The sequence below is a fragment of the Bos grunniens genome, chromosome 5 (assembly GCF_055505025.1).
Source record: "Bos grunniens cultivar Pamir isolate PY7600 chromosome 5, Bosgru_T2T1.0, whole genome shotgun sequence".
Classification (NCBI taxonomy): domain Eukaryota; kingdom Metazoa; phylum Chordata; class Mammalia; order Artiodactyla; family Bovidae; genus Bos; species Bos grunniens.
The window spans coordinates 6,052,150-6,064,468 of NC_141169.1; the positions used below are offsets into that span (position 1 = coordinate 6,052,150).

A 12,319-nucleotide genomic window follows, 5' to 3' on the forward strand; every position below is an offset into this window, starting at 1 on the left:
TCTGAGCTGCCCCCACAGCAGGTCCAGAGACCAGCACAGTGTTGGAGGGCATCCTAGGAGGCAAGGTGGACGGTGACTCCCAGCGAGGGAAAAGACTCTTACAGCAGTGACTCAGGAGAAGGCAATGGCAACCCACTCCAGTACTCGTCTGGAAAATCCCATGGACGGAGGGGCCTGGGGTGCTGCAGTCCATGGGGTCGCTAGGAGTCAGACACGACTGAGTGACTTCACTTTAAATTTTCACTTTCGTGTGCTGGAGAAGGAAATGGCAACCCACTCCAGTGTTCTTGCCTGGAGAATCCCAGGGACAGGGGAGCCTGGTAGGCTGCCGTCTATGGGGTTGCACAGAGTCGGACACGACTGAAGTGACTTAGCAGCAGCAGCAGTAGTGACTCAAGAAAAACATTTATTATTCTTATGTTTTGACTTGTTCTGTAGATTCTTTTGGATTTTTTTTCTCCCCTTCTGTTTTAGTTGTCTATTTTATTGTCACTATGAAATCTAATTAAACTTTTGAGCTTTTTTTTTCTCAGTCAAAATTTTATTGTTATAAACCTCTGCCTCTATGTTGGGCTTTTGCAGTTCTGTAAAGTATCCTTTTTTCTTTTCTCTTTTTTTCAATTTTCAATTTTAATTTTTTTCTTTTTTTTAATTTTTTTATTTATTTTATTTTATTTTTAGTTTTTATTATCTTTTTTTAAATTTCATTTTATTTTTAATCTTTACATAATTGTATTGGTTTTGCCAAATATCGAAATGAATCTGCCACAGGTATACATGTGTTCCCCATCCTGAACCCTCCTCCCTCCTCCCTCTCCATACCATCCCTCTGGGTCGTCCCAGTGCACCAGCCCCAAGCATCCGATATCGTGCATCGAACCTGGACTGGCTACTCGTTTCATACATGATACTATACATGTTTCGATGCCATTCTCCCAAATCTTCCCACCCTCTCCCTCTCCCAGAGTCCATAAGACTGTTCTATACATCAGTGTCTCTTTTGCTGTCTCGCATACAGGGTTATTGTTACCATCTTTCTAAATTCCATATATATGTGTTAGTATACTGTATTGGTGTTTTTCTTTCTGGCTTACTTCACTCTGTATAATAGGCTCCAGTTTCATCCACCTCATTAGAACTGATTCAAATGTATTCTTTTTAATGGCTGAGTAATACTCCATTGTGTATATGTACCACAGCTTTCTTATCCATTCATCTGCTGATGGACATCTAGGTTGCTTCCATGTCCTGGCTATTATAAACAGTGCTGCGATGAACATTGGGGTACACGTGTCTCTTTCCCTTCTGGTTTCCTCAGTGTGTAAGCCCAGCAGTGGGATTGCTGGATCATAAGGCAGTTCTATTTCCAGTTTTTTAAGGAATCTCCACACTGTTCTCCATAGTGGCTGTACTAGTTTGCATTCCCACCAACAGTGTAAGAGGGTTCCCTTTTCTCCACACCCCCTCCAGCATTTATTGCTTGTAGACTTTTGGATCGCAGCCATTCTGACTGGCATGAATATTATTATTTTTTTCTACATTTATTCCTTCATTTGCTTTTCCTACTGTTCTTTTCCCCTTGCAGTTAATCTTTAATGTATATAAATCTTCTTTGTTTACTTTTTTAAGTTTGCATATTTACTCTTTCTTTCTTTTCTTTCCTCTTAACATATTTTTTAGTTTTATTTTCATTGCTTTATTCCACAATTGGCACCTTGCTTTAGTTTTGTTTTCCAGTTTATGCTTTAGTTTTGTTCTCGTAGATAAAAATTTTGGTTTCCTTTTTTTGCCAGGTGAATCTATTGTACTTTATTTTTGTTGGACTGTTTTGATTTTGCTTATGGGTGTATATGTATATGTGTATATTTAGTCACACTGTTCACTGTTGTTATAAAGCTCTGCCTCTACTTTGGGCTTTTGCAGTTCTGTGGAGTATTCCTTTATTTATTTTTTCTTTTTTATATTTCTAATTTTTTAAAACTATTATATTTTTTCTGCATTTATTCCTTTGTTTGCCTTCCCTCCTGTTTTTTCCCCCTTTTGTTAATCTTAAATATATATAAATCTTAACTTTGTGTATCTATTCTTGCTTTCTTTTCTTTCTTTCATCTCAACATATTTGTTAGTTTTGTTTTCATGGTTTTATTTCCCACTTGGCACCATGCTTTAGTTTTGTTTTCCAGTTTGTGCTTTAGTTAATTTTATTCTTAACTGGTAAGTATTTTTTATTTCCTTTGTTTGCTGGGTCAATCTACTGAACTTTATTTTTGTTGGATTGTTTGACTTTGCTCATGGGTGTATATGTATATGTGTATATTCCATTATTTCCCTGATTTTGTAACTGCCATTTGTCTGGGGTTCATCTTCAGTTTCTCATTTTTGGATATTTGTTTTAATCTCACTTAATGCCATAGCAAACCGAATCTTGTGGAATCTTCTTTCCTGACCAGAGATCCAGCCCTGAGCTTTTGGAGTGGGAGCACTGACTCTAAGACCCTAGACTACCAGAGAGCTAACCCTAGAGGGTATCAAATAGTGAGAACTCACACAAAGGAAATCATTTGGATACAAGACCCAGCATCACCCAACCACCAGTAGCACCCTGTGCAAGAAGCCTCATCAAAAGAATAAACAAAACAAAAATATAAACACAATCATCAGCAGACAGAATTACCACCTCACTCACCCTTACCCATCAGAGGAAAAACAAACAAATAAACAAACAAAAAAACTCAGCACAAATCTCACCCTATACAAAGCTTACACAAACCACTGGACCAACCTTAGGAGGGCAGAAACCAAAAGGAAGAAAGAGTTTAACCTTGAAGCCTGGGAAAAGGAGAACTCAAACACAATAAATTAAAAAGTAATAATGATAATGAAAAGGCAAAGAAATACTACACAAATGGAGGAACAAACTAGAAACACAGAAGTCCAAAGAAATAAGAGGAAACAGGCAAAGTACCTGAAAAAGAATTCAGAATAATGATAGTAAAGATGATCAAAAGCCTTGGAACCAAAATGGAGAAAATGCAATAATTAATTAACAAAGACCTAGAAGAATTAAAGAATAAACATACAGAGACAAACAACACAATTACTGAAATTAAAAATACTCTAGAAGGAATCAATGGCAGAATATCTGAAGCAGAAGAATGGATCAGTGAGTTGGAAGATAAAATGGTGGAAATAACTTCTGAAGAGCAGAATAAAGTAAAAAGAATGAAAAGAACTGAGGACAGTCTCAGAGACCTCTGGGATAATATCAATTCACCAACATTCGAATTATAGGGGTCTCAGAAGAAGAAGAGAAAAAGAAAGGATGTGAGAAAATTTTTGAAAAGATTATAGCTGAAAATTTCCCCAACATGGAAAAGGAAATTGTCAGTCAAGTCCAAGAGGCACAAAGAGTCCCATATAGGATAAACCCAAGGAGAAACATGCCAAGGCACATACTAATCAAACTAACACAAACTAAACACAAAGAAAGAATATTAAAAGCAGCAAGGGAGAAGCAACAAGTAACATGCAAGGGAAACCCCATACACTTAACAGCTGATCTTTCAGCAGAAACTCTGCAGGCCAGAAGGGAAAGGCAAGATATATTTAAAGTACTGAAAGGGAAAAATCTACAACCAAGATTACTCTACTCAGCAAGGATCTCATTCAAAATTGATGGAGAAATAAAAACCTTTTCAGACAAGCGAAAGTTAAGAGAATTCAGTACCACCAAACCAGCTTTACAACAAATGTTAAAGGGACTTACATATCAAGAAATAATCAAGAGAAAAAAATCAACCCCAAACAATTAAGAAAATGGCAATAGGAATATCAGTTCAGTTCAGTTCAGTCGCTCAGTTGTGTCCGACTCTTTGCGACCCCATGTATCACAGCACGCCAGGCCTCCCTGTCCATCACCAGCTCCCGGAGTTCACTCAGACTCACGTCCATCGAGTCAGTGATGCCATCCAGCCATCTCATCCTCTGTCGTCCCCTTCTCCTCTTGCCCCCAATCCCTCCCAGCATCAGAGTCTTTTCCAATGAGTCAACTCTTCGCATGAGGTGGCCAAAGTACTGGAGTTTCAGCTTTAGCATCATTCCTTCCAAAGAAACCCCAGGGCTGATCTCCTTCAGAATGGACTGGTTGGATCTCCTTGCAGTCCAAGGGACTCTCAAGAGTCTTCTAAAACACCACAGTTCAAAAGCATCAATTCTTCAGTGCTCAGCTTTCTTCACAGTCCAACTCTCACATCCATACATGACCACTGGAAAAACCATAGCCTTGACTAGACGGACCTTTGTTGGCAAAGTAATGTCTCTGCTTTTGAATATGCTATCTAGGTTGGTCATAACTTTCCTTCCAAGGAGTAAGCGTCTTTTAATTTCATGGTTGTAATCACCATGTGCAGTAATTTTGGAGCCCAGAAAAATAAAGTCTGATACTGTTTCCACTGTTTCCCCATCTATTTCCCATGAAGTGATGGGACTGGATGCCATGATCTTCATTTTCTGAATGTTGAGCTTTAAGCCAACTTTTTCACTCTCCACTTTCACTTTCATCAAGAGGCTTTTTAGTTCCTCTTCACTTTCTGCCATAAGGGTGGTGTCATCTGCACATCTGAGGTTATTGATATTTCTCCCAGCAATTTTGATTCTTTTGAAGGAGGTCATCATTATCTTCATTACCTCCACCATAGTTTAGTGAAGTGAAGTCGCTCAGTCGTGTCCCACTCTTTGAGACCCCATGGATAGAGTAGCCTGCACCAGGCTACTCCATCCATGGTTTTTTCTAGGCAAGAGCACGGGAGTGGGTTGCCATTTCCTTCTCCAATAGTTTGCTGCAGCTGCTGCCAAGTCACTTAGTCCCAGGTAAATAGCAGAGTTATTGATATTTCTCCCAGCAGTCTTGATTCCAGCTTGTGCTTCCTCCAGCTCAGCGTTTCTCATGATGTACTCTTCATATAAGTTAAATAAGTAGGGTGACAATATATAGCCTTGGCGTACTCCTTTTCCTGTTTGGAACCAGCCTGTTGTTCCATGTCCAGTTCTAACTGTTGCTTCTTGACCTGCATACAGACTTCTCAGGAGGCAGGTCAGGTGGTCTGGTATTCCCATCTCTTTCAGAATTTTTCACAGTTTATTGTGATCCACATAGTCAAAGGCTTTGGCATAGTCAATAAAGCAGAAATAGATGTTTTTCTGGAATCTCTTGCTTTTTTGATGATCCAGAAGATGTTGGCAATTTGATCTCTGGTTCCTCTGCCTTTTCTAAAATCAGCTTCAATATCTGAATGTTCATGGTTCATGTATTGCTGAAGCCTTGCTTGGAGAATTTTAAGCATTGGTGGCTTATGCCATACCCAAGTCTGCTGTGCTCATTATTAGAGAAATGCAAATCAAAACTACAATGAGATATCACCTCACACTGGTCAGAATGGCCTTCATCAAAACGTCTACAAACAATAAATGCTCTAGAGGGTGTGAAGAAAAGGGAACTCTCTTGCACTGTTGGTGGGAATGTAAATTGATGCAGCCACTATGGAAGACAGTATGGAGATTCCCTTAAAATAAATAAAACCACCATATGACCCAGCAATCCCACTCCTAGGCATATACCCTGAGGAAACAAAAATTGAAAAAGACACGTGTATCCCATTGTTTATTGCAACATTATTTACAATAGCTAGAATATGGAAGCAACCTAGACGTCCACTGACAGATAAATGTATAAAGAAGTTGTGGTACATATACACAATGGAATATTACTCAGCCATAAAAGGAATGCATTTGAGTCAGTTCTGATGAAGTGGATGAACCTAGAACCCATTATACAGAGTGAAGCGAGTCAGAAAGAAAAAGATAAATATTGTATTCTAATACATATATATAAAATCTAGAAAAATGGTACCTAAGAACTTATATACAGGGCAGCAATGGAGAAACAGACATAGAGAACAGACTTATAGCCATGGGGAGAGGGGAGGAGAGGGTGGGATGTATGGAGAGAGTAACATGGAAACTTACATCACCATATGTAAAATAGATAGCCAATGGGAATTTGCTGTATGTCTCAGGAAACTCAAACAGGGGCTCTGTATCAACCTAGAGGGGTGGGAGGGGGAGGGAGATGGGAGGGAGGGTCAACAGGGAGGGGATATATGTATACCTACGGCTGATTCATGTTGAGGTTTGACAGAAAACAGCAAAATTCTGTAAAGCAATTATCCTTCAATTAAAAAATCAAATTAAAAAGAATCACCTAGACATCCTGTTAAAATGCAGGTTCTGCTTTAGAAGGTCTGGAGTGGGGCAGAATCCAGGAATTGAAGTTCCCAGGTGCTGCTGCTGGTCACAGAGCAAACCTGGAGTAGCTAGAAACAGAGGTCCCCTTTCTCAGCAGCACGTTAGAGTCACCTGAGGTGACTTTGCTCTAAGGGGCCATGGAAACAGAATCTTTAAAAGCCGGCCGGACGATTGCAATGTACTAGAATGCAGACCAAGTATTCACGTGGCATGAGAATCACGAATTTCTTTTTAGACCATGGAGAGAAATGGTGTATTACACCATTAGTAACCCAGGGAGCAAATCTTCCCACTGAAGTCAGTTAAGAGAACCACTGTGTTTGTAGTCAGTAGATGTCCCTTTCCTATCTGAAAGCCCTCAGGTTCAGTGGGTCTGAGGGTGTTTTATTGTTTTGTTGTTTAATTGACTTCCTTTCTAAAACTTCTGATTTCCCCTGTATAAAAAGGGATTAGAGAAAAGGGAGAAAACCCAGAATATTTGAAAGGGACTAGCACCTCATATCCATTAAGCCATCTAGGAATTAAATTGGCCTCTCTTCTTGGTTTTGGCGTAGCTATTACACAACAGTTCACAGGCAGGCTCCAAAGGCTCCGTCTAACCTGATCCAATATTAAAGGTTAGGAAGCACTGACAGAGACACAGAAGGCTAGAGAGGAAGGCACAAAAGGGAAAATGAGAGAGCTTCAAGTTCAATACTAGCCATTCAATCTATGATGCAAAGATAATACACAATATGAAATGAGAAATCGTCATCCATGAGATAAGAGTTATTTATTGTAAATATGCATGATTGAAGACTGCTTTGTGTGGGACCTGTTCAGTTGTGATTTTAGTCTCTTGATGCAGAGCAGGGACCAGCTGCCTGTAAACACAGTTTTACTGGGACACAACCATGCTCATTCACTTCCGTGTTGACTATTGCTGCTTTGGGGCTATTTATGTCAGAGTTGAGTCGTGACAGGGATCATATGGCCCACAGATACTAAAATGACTCTCTCTGGACCTTTACAGAAAAAAAAAAAAAATGCCAATTTCTGATTTAAAGACACCATCGTCAAAGCATACTCATCCCCATTACCAACAAATGCAGCATCCCACCAACAATCTCACCGTGGCATTACAGGGCCAGTCCCAAAAGTCGGTAATACCCTCTGAGCTTCCTGTTAATGATTCATGTCTAAATCACTTAAAATCTTTGCTGGGGAGGACACATTAAAGGTTGGCCAAAGTGTGGTTATGAGCTCAGAAGGAAGTTGAAATGCAGCCCGTAATGAAAGGGAAGCAGAGCAAAGAAATGGATTCAAGAGATATCAAGCTCTAGGGAGGGAAGTGGGTCCAAAAATGGATTCTGTTCATAATATCCTGTGTGCTGTGTTTATGCCAAGCTATAGATCTTTTTAATGCAAAAGCAGTTATTTCAGCCTGAGGTCCAATCTTTCAGCAGGAGAGTTTCTAGGCACTGTTTCTTTCACATTATTCAAACTGGTCCTCCTAATTGATTGCCTTTTCTTTCGAGTCCAAATTGGAATATTATCCTTTTCATCAATTTTCTCAGCAGTTGGCAAATGTACTATTTATTGCATGTAAGTCCTACTTAAATAATATTCAATCATCTTTCCAACAAATTTCAATGAGCAATGTTCCTGTAGATGCTTAACCACCTGTAATGCCTATTCATTGTGTGGAATGCTTCTAATGACAAATGGCTAACGTAGGAACTCTTTAGGCTTATCGTTTCTTTAGATGAATTTTCTTGACAGGGTTAAAAAATGAACATCAATGTTTGCAAATGAGTGTATCATGCATTCCCAGTAGCTATTCTTAATGCAGCCTTTGTTCAGACTGTACAAACTGGGATGATAAATCAACTGCATAGTGGCAGGGGAGGGGGAGGTTTGACCAGGGTGGGAGGTGGGCTGGAGAAGATATTGAAAAGTCCATAAAGTGAGACTGAGTCCCCCTGCTAAATCTATGAATAACCTCTCTATCCAAGATTTTACTCCCTTTCCTGTCCAGCCCTTATTCCCCTCGAGATGAGTATCAAAAAAAAAAAGTAACAACTGAAGCCAGGCAAGACCCTGCAGGGCCTTGCCAAGTTCAAAAAACCCTCCATCTAAAAAAAAAAAAAAAAAAAAAACCCTCCATCTGAACTTTCCCCCATTTCTGAATTGCAGGGGGAAAAAGTTTAGTCCCCAGGCCCTTCTTGAGTTCCAAAGAGCAGGTCCAGGTGGTTAATGATCAGGACCAGAATCAGAGGGTTCCAAGTTCCTCCTGAAGGGAAACAGATAACCATCTTATGCATATCTTTCAGTTGTTCTGTAGGAACTAAGACCCCCACTCAAGAGGAGAGTGGAGGCTACATGCTAACCACAAGCACAGAGACCCAGACTGGTTGGAATCAGATGGTTAGGAGTCTCGAAATATTACCCTGTTACATCACCACCAGCCAATCAGAAGGTGGTCCATGAGCTGATCACACAGCCTGTGACTCTCTCCCCTAACATTGTCTTTAAAAACTCTTACCTGAAAGCTATAGGTGCATTTGGGTCTTTTGAACACAGGCTGCTCATTCTCCTGCTTGGTACCCTACAATTAAACTCTCACTTTGCTGCAAACATTCACGGTCAGAGTTTGGCTTTCTGTGCATACGAGACCTTAAGTAGTAACAAAAGCATGTATATCAGCACTGTATTTAATATATTTACAAATTTATTTTAAATGCTTTTCACCTAAAGCAATGGCTTCACTTTAGGATTTTTGCTCCAAGTTCCCTAAACGAGCAGGCCCTAAATATGAAAGTATCTATTACTCAAATCTTGTTGCTGCTCTCTGATTGGGATAACTCATCAAACCAGCTCTAGGGTATAGAGTTCATCACTAAACTACTCATATACATTATTACACTGCCTATGAGAAAGTATTCTCAATAAATTACAGGCAATAGAACATACAATGGTTTTTCAGCACCAAAACACTAGCAGGGACAAAAGTCCTATTTGGTCTAGAGGAGGAGGAAGGTATTCAGCCTGGAGTGTCAGGGAGGCTTCATAAGGAGGTGATATTTGAATGAAGTCTTGAAGTTCAGTGAGGAGAAGAAAGCTGAGTACATGAATTCCAGACAGAAAGAACAGGTACCAAAGGACAAAAACAAGCATACATGGTCAGGTGCCATAAGCAACCCAGTGCTATTGAAGCATGGAGTGAACGGAGGGGCAGAGGGAGAAAGGTGGATGAAGGGATGCGAGGCCCAGCAAACAGCAAGTAGCTCAGACCACCTTCACTTCCTTCCTGTCCTCTTCATTTCCATCAGCAGGAGATGGTAGAGAGAACACAGGCCTCCTAGTCAGAATTTGTCACTTCTTGGTCATTTAACTTTGGGCAAGTCATCCATTGGGCTTCATTCATTAAAATGTTGATTCAGAGACCTGGCTAATCATTGAATCAAAATACTATTTCTCAGTCCCCCTCCCACACCTCCTGAATCAGATATTCAGGAGATGGCCCCAGTAAGCTGTGCGTTTTCAGCACCCAGTTTGTGAATCACTGCCTTAAGGACAATATTATCTGGAGGAAATCACCTTTGTTAAAAATGCTGTGAGTGTTATTTCTTTTGGCCTTATTTCTTCCAAGGAGAAAAAAAAGAGCAGTAATCTGAAGAGTCTGACTTTATTTAAAACAAACAAACAAACAAAAAAACCCTTTAAAAATCCTTTAGCTGGGTTTGTGGCATTTGCAGGGGGAGGGAGAGATTATCCCAAGGTAAGAGACTTTTCTTCCTTTGAAGCTGTATTGGTATGATGTGAATCAAACCATTCATGCAGAGAACAAAAGCGCCTTTGACTTCAAGAGCCAGTTAAGATGGTAACTTAAATAAACAGGGAGGAAAAGAGATATGACAAAAGGTCAACTTAGTCATAGCTTCTTGAGCTTCATTTGAAGGAATGCCTAAGGCTGAACAGCTGAATCTAGTTTGCAATTATTCACCCTTCCAGAAGTTCCCAACCTGAAGTTACCAGATCTGTGAATTCAGTTCAGGGGGTGATCTGGAAGTTTTGCTCAGTATTTCAAAATTTCTATTGCAGAGCTTCTCAAAGTGGGGTTCAAGGAACAATGAGATCTGAACAACTTGAAAAATGAGAACAATGCTTATTAAAAATGAGGATTCTTGTTTCCCAGCCCAAGAGATTATATTTCAGAATATTGGGATTAAGGCCTGGAAATCAGTATTTCTTTTCAAACACTAGGCGATTTTGAGAGAACGCATTTGTGATAAGTCTCATGAAATAGGAGGAAGGGATAGTTAGGAGGTTTGGAGTGGACATGTCACATTGCTATATTTAAAATGGATAACCAACAAGGACCTACTGTATAGCAGACAACTCTGCTCCATGTTATGTGACAGCCTGAATGGGAGGGGAGTTTGTAGGAGAATAGACACATGTGTCTGTATGGCTGAGTCTCTGCTGTTCACCTGAAACTATTATAATGTTGTTAATCAGCTATACTCCAATATAAAATAAAAAGATTTTTTACAAAAGAGAAACCTTCACATGAAACCTTCACATCTTTAGCAGAACTGGGTAAAGGAATTATGGTTCATGCATGCACTAAAATATAATGTTGCCATTAATAATTAAGTATAAGAATAGCATGCAATTCGGTGGAAGTAAGTTTTCAGACTAAAAAGATATAATTTAAATTTATAGCTTTATAGCTGATTTTTGAGAAAGAAAAAAAAGGATGCAGGATAAACACAATATACTCTATTGTTTAATTCTAGTTTTGTAAATTATATTACATATTATTTTTTTACGACTCATTAAAATATCCCTAAAGTAGCATCCCAATTTATTCTATTTTAGCCAAAAGGATTAAGTCAACTGAGCACATGCTAATTAGAATTTCTAACAATCAGACACAGGTCTTTGATTAATAAAAGTGGGGTAATAAGCTATTATGTAATAAATTAAGACATGAGTCTACAGGGTAACTCTTTTAAAGGAACCCTTGATAGTAAAATTTGAAATGGCTTACCTTTGTCTGCTCTCCTCCCCCATTCTTGGGTAAACATGTTGTCTAGAATCTAGATAGTGAAAAAAAAACCCTAGTGGAAGCAAGTACCCTATTTTATCCCATTTTCCTACTCAACATCAGTCCCCTTACCCCTTTTCTCCACATGCTTCCCTTGTGTTCAAATGGAGATAGCCACTCCGGTTGACATTTGGGCATACGCCAAGCGCACTATGAGGGAACCTACACTGCTGAAATATGACCCTGGAGAATAAAAACCAGTGATCCACCATTAGTTGATATAAAGGGTATTTCCAGAGCTAGATTTTTAAGGCTTTGCCACACAGTTCACTTCTCCTACTTCAGTAGAAGGGAACTTTTGGAAGTTTTGACTTGAACACTTATTAAAGACAGAGAGCACTAAAATTTAATCCTATGTTATTTCAATGAGCATGTGAAAGTAAAAGAAAGTGTTATTCACTCAATCATGTTCGACTCTATGCAACCCATGGACTGCAGCCCACCAGGTTCCTTTGTCCATGGAATTCTCCAGGCAAGAATACTGAAGTGGCTTGCCATTCCCTTCTCCAGGGGATCTTCCTGACCAGAGATTAAACCTGAGTCTCCTGCACTGCAGGCCGATCCTTTACTATCTGAGCCACCAATCATGTGAGATGATTCCATAATTATAAAATATAAAACACAGGATTCCATCAAGTTTGTGACCTTTAAAATTCACTGGGAAAGACATTTACATAGTTAAAAGCTGAAGAATTACAACATCTAGTCAAACAATGTAGGGATTGTAGATTCCTCTAAGTAGAAAATTAAAAATCCTGACTTATGAAACCGCCACCTCCCCTGCAGTTATGAATTCAATGACATAACAACTATAATCCGGTTCCATCAATGTTGCCAAAAAGAATCTCCTCTTATTATGCAACCAAAAGTTAATTGCAAAATTACATAGAAAGATGTTTCCAACTGACTTAAGTCAAATTGGTT

General features: G+C 39.3%; 1 long non-coding RNA gene across 9 annotated transcripts in view; it reads right to left on the reverse strand.

Annotated features, from left to right (window-relative positions):
- LOC147371271 (uncharacterized) overlaps positions 1-12,319 on the reverse strand; it is a 213,010-nt gene that overhangs the window by 72,772 nt on the left and 127,919 nt on the right. For 2 of the 9 annotated variants that reach the window (XR_015163405.1, XR_015163393.1), the window contains 2 exons: positions 11,339-11,387; positions 9,955-10,169 (listed from right to left, as the gene is read on the reverse strand). The exons of 6 other annotated variants lie outside the window; for them this stretch is intronic. This is a non-coding gene — a long non-coding RNA (uncharacterized LOC147371271). Of the gene's footprint in view, positions 1-9,954; positions 10,170-11,338; positions 11,388-12,319 lie in introns of those variants that run through there. One more of the 9 variants, XR_015163397.1, reaches the window with a different exon arrangement.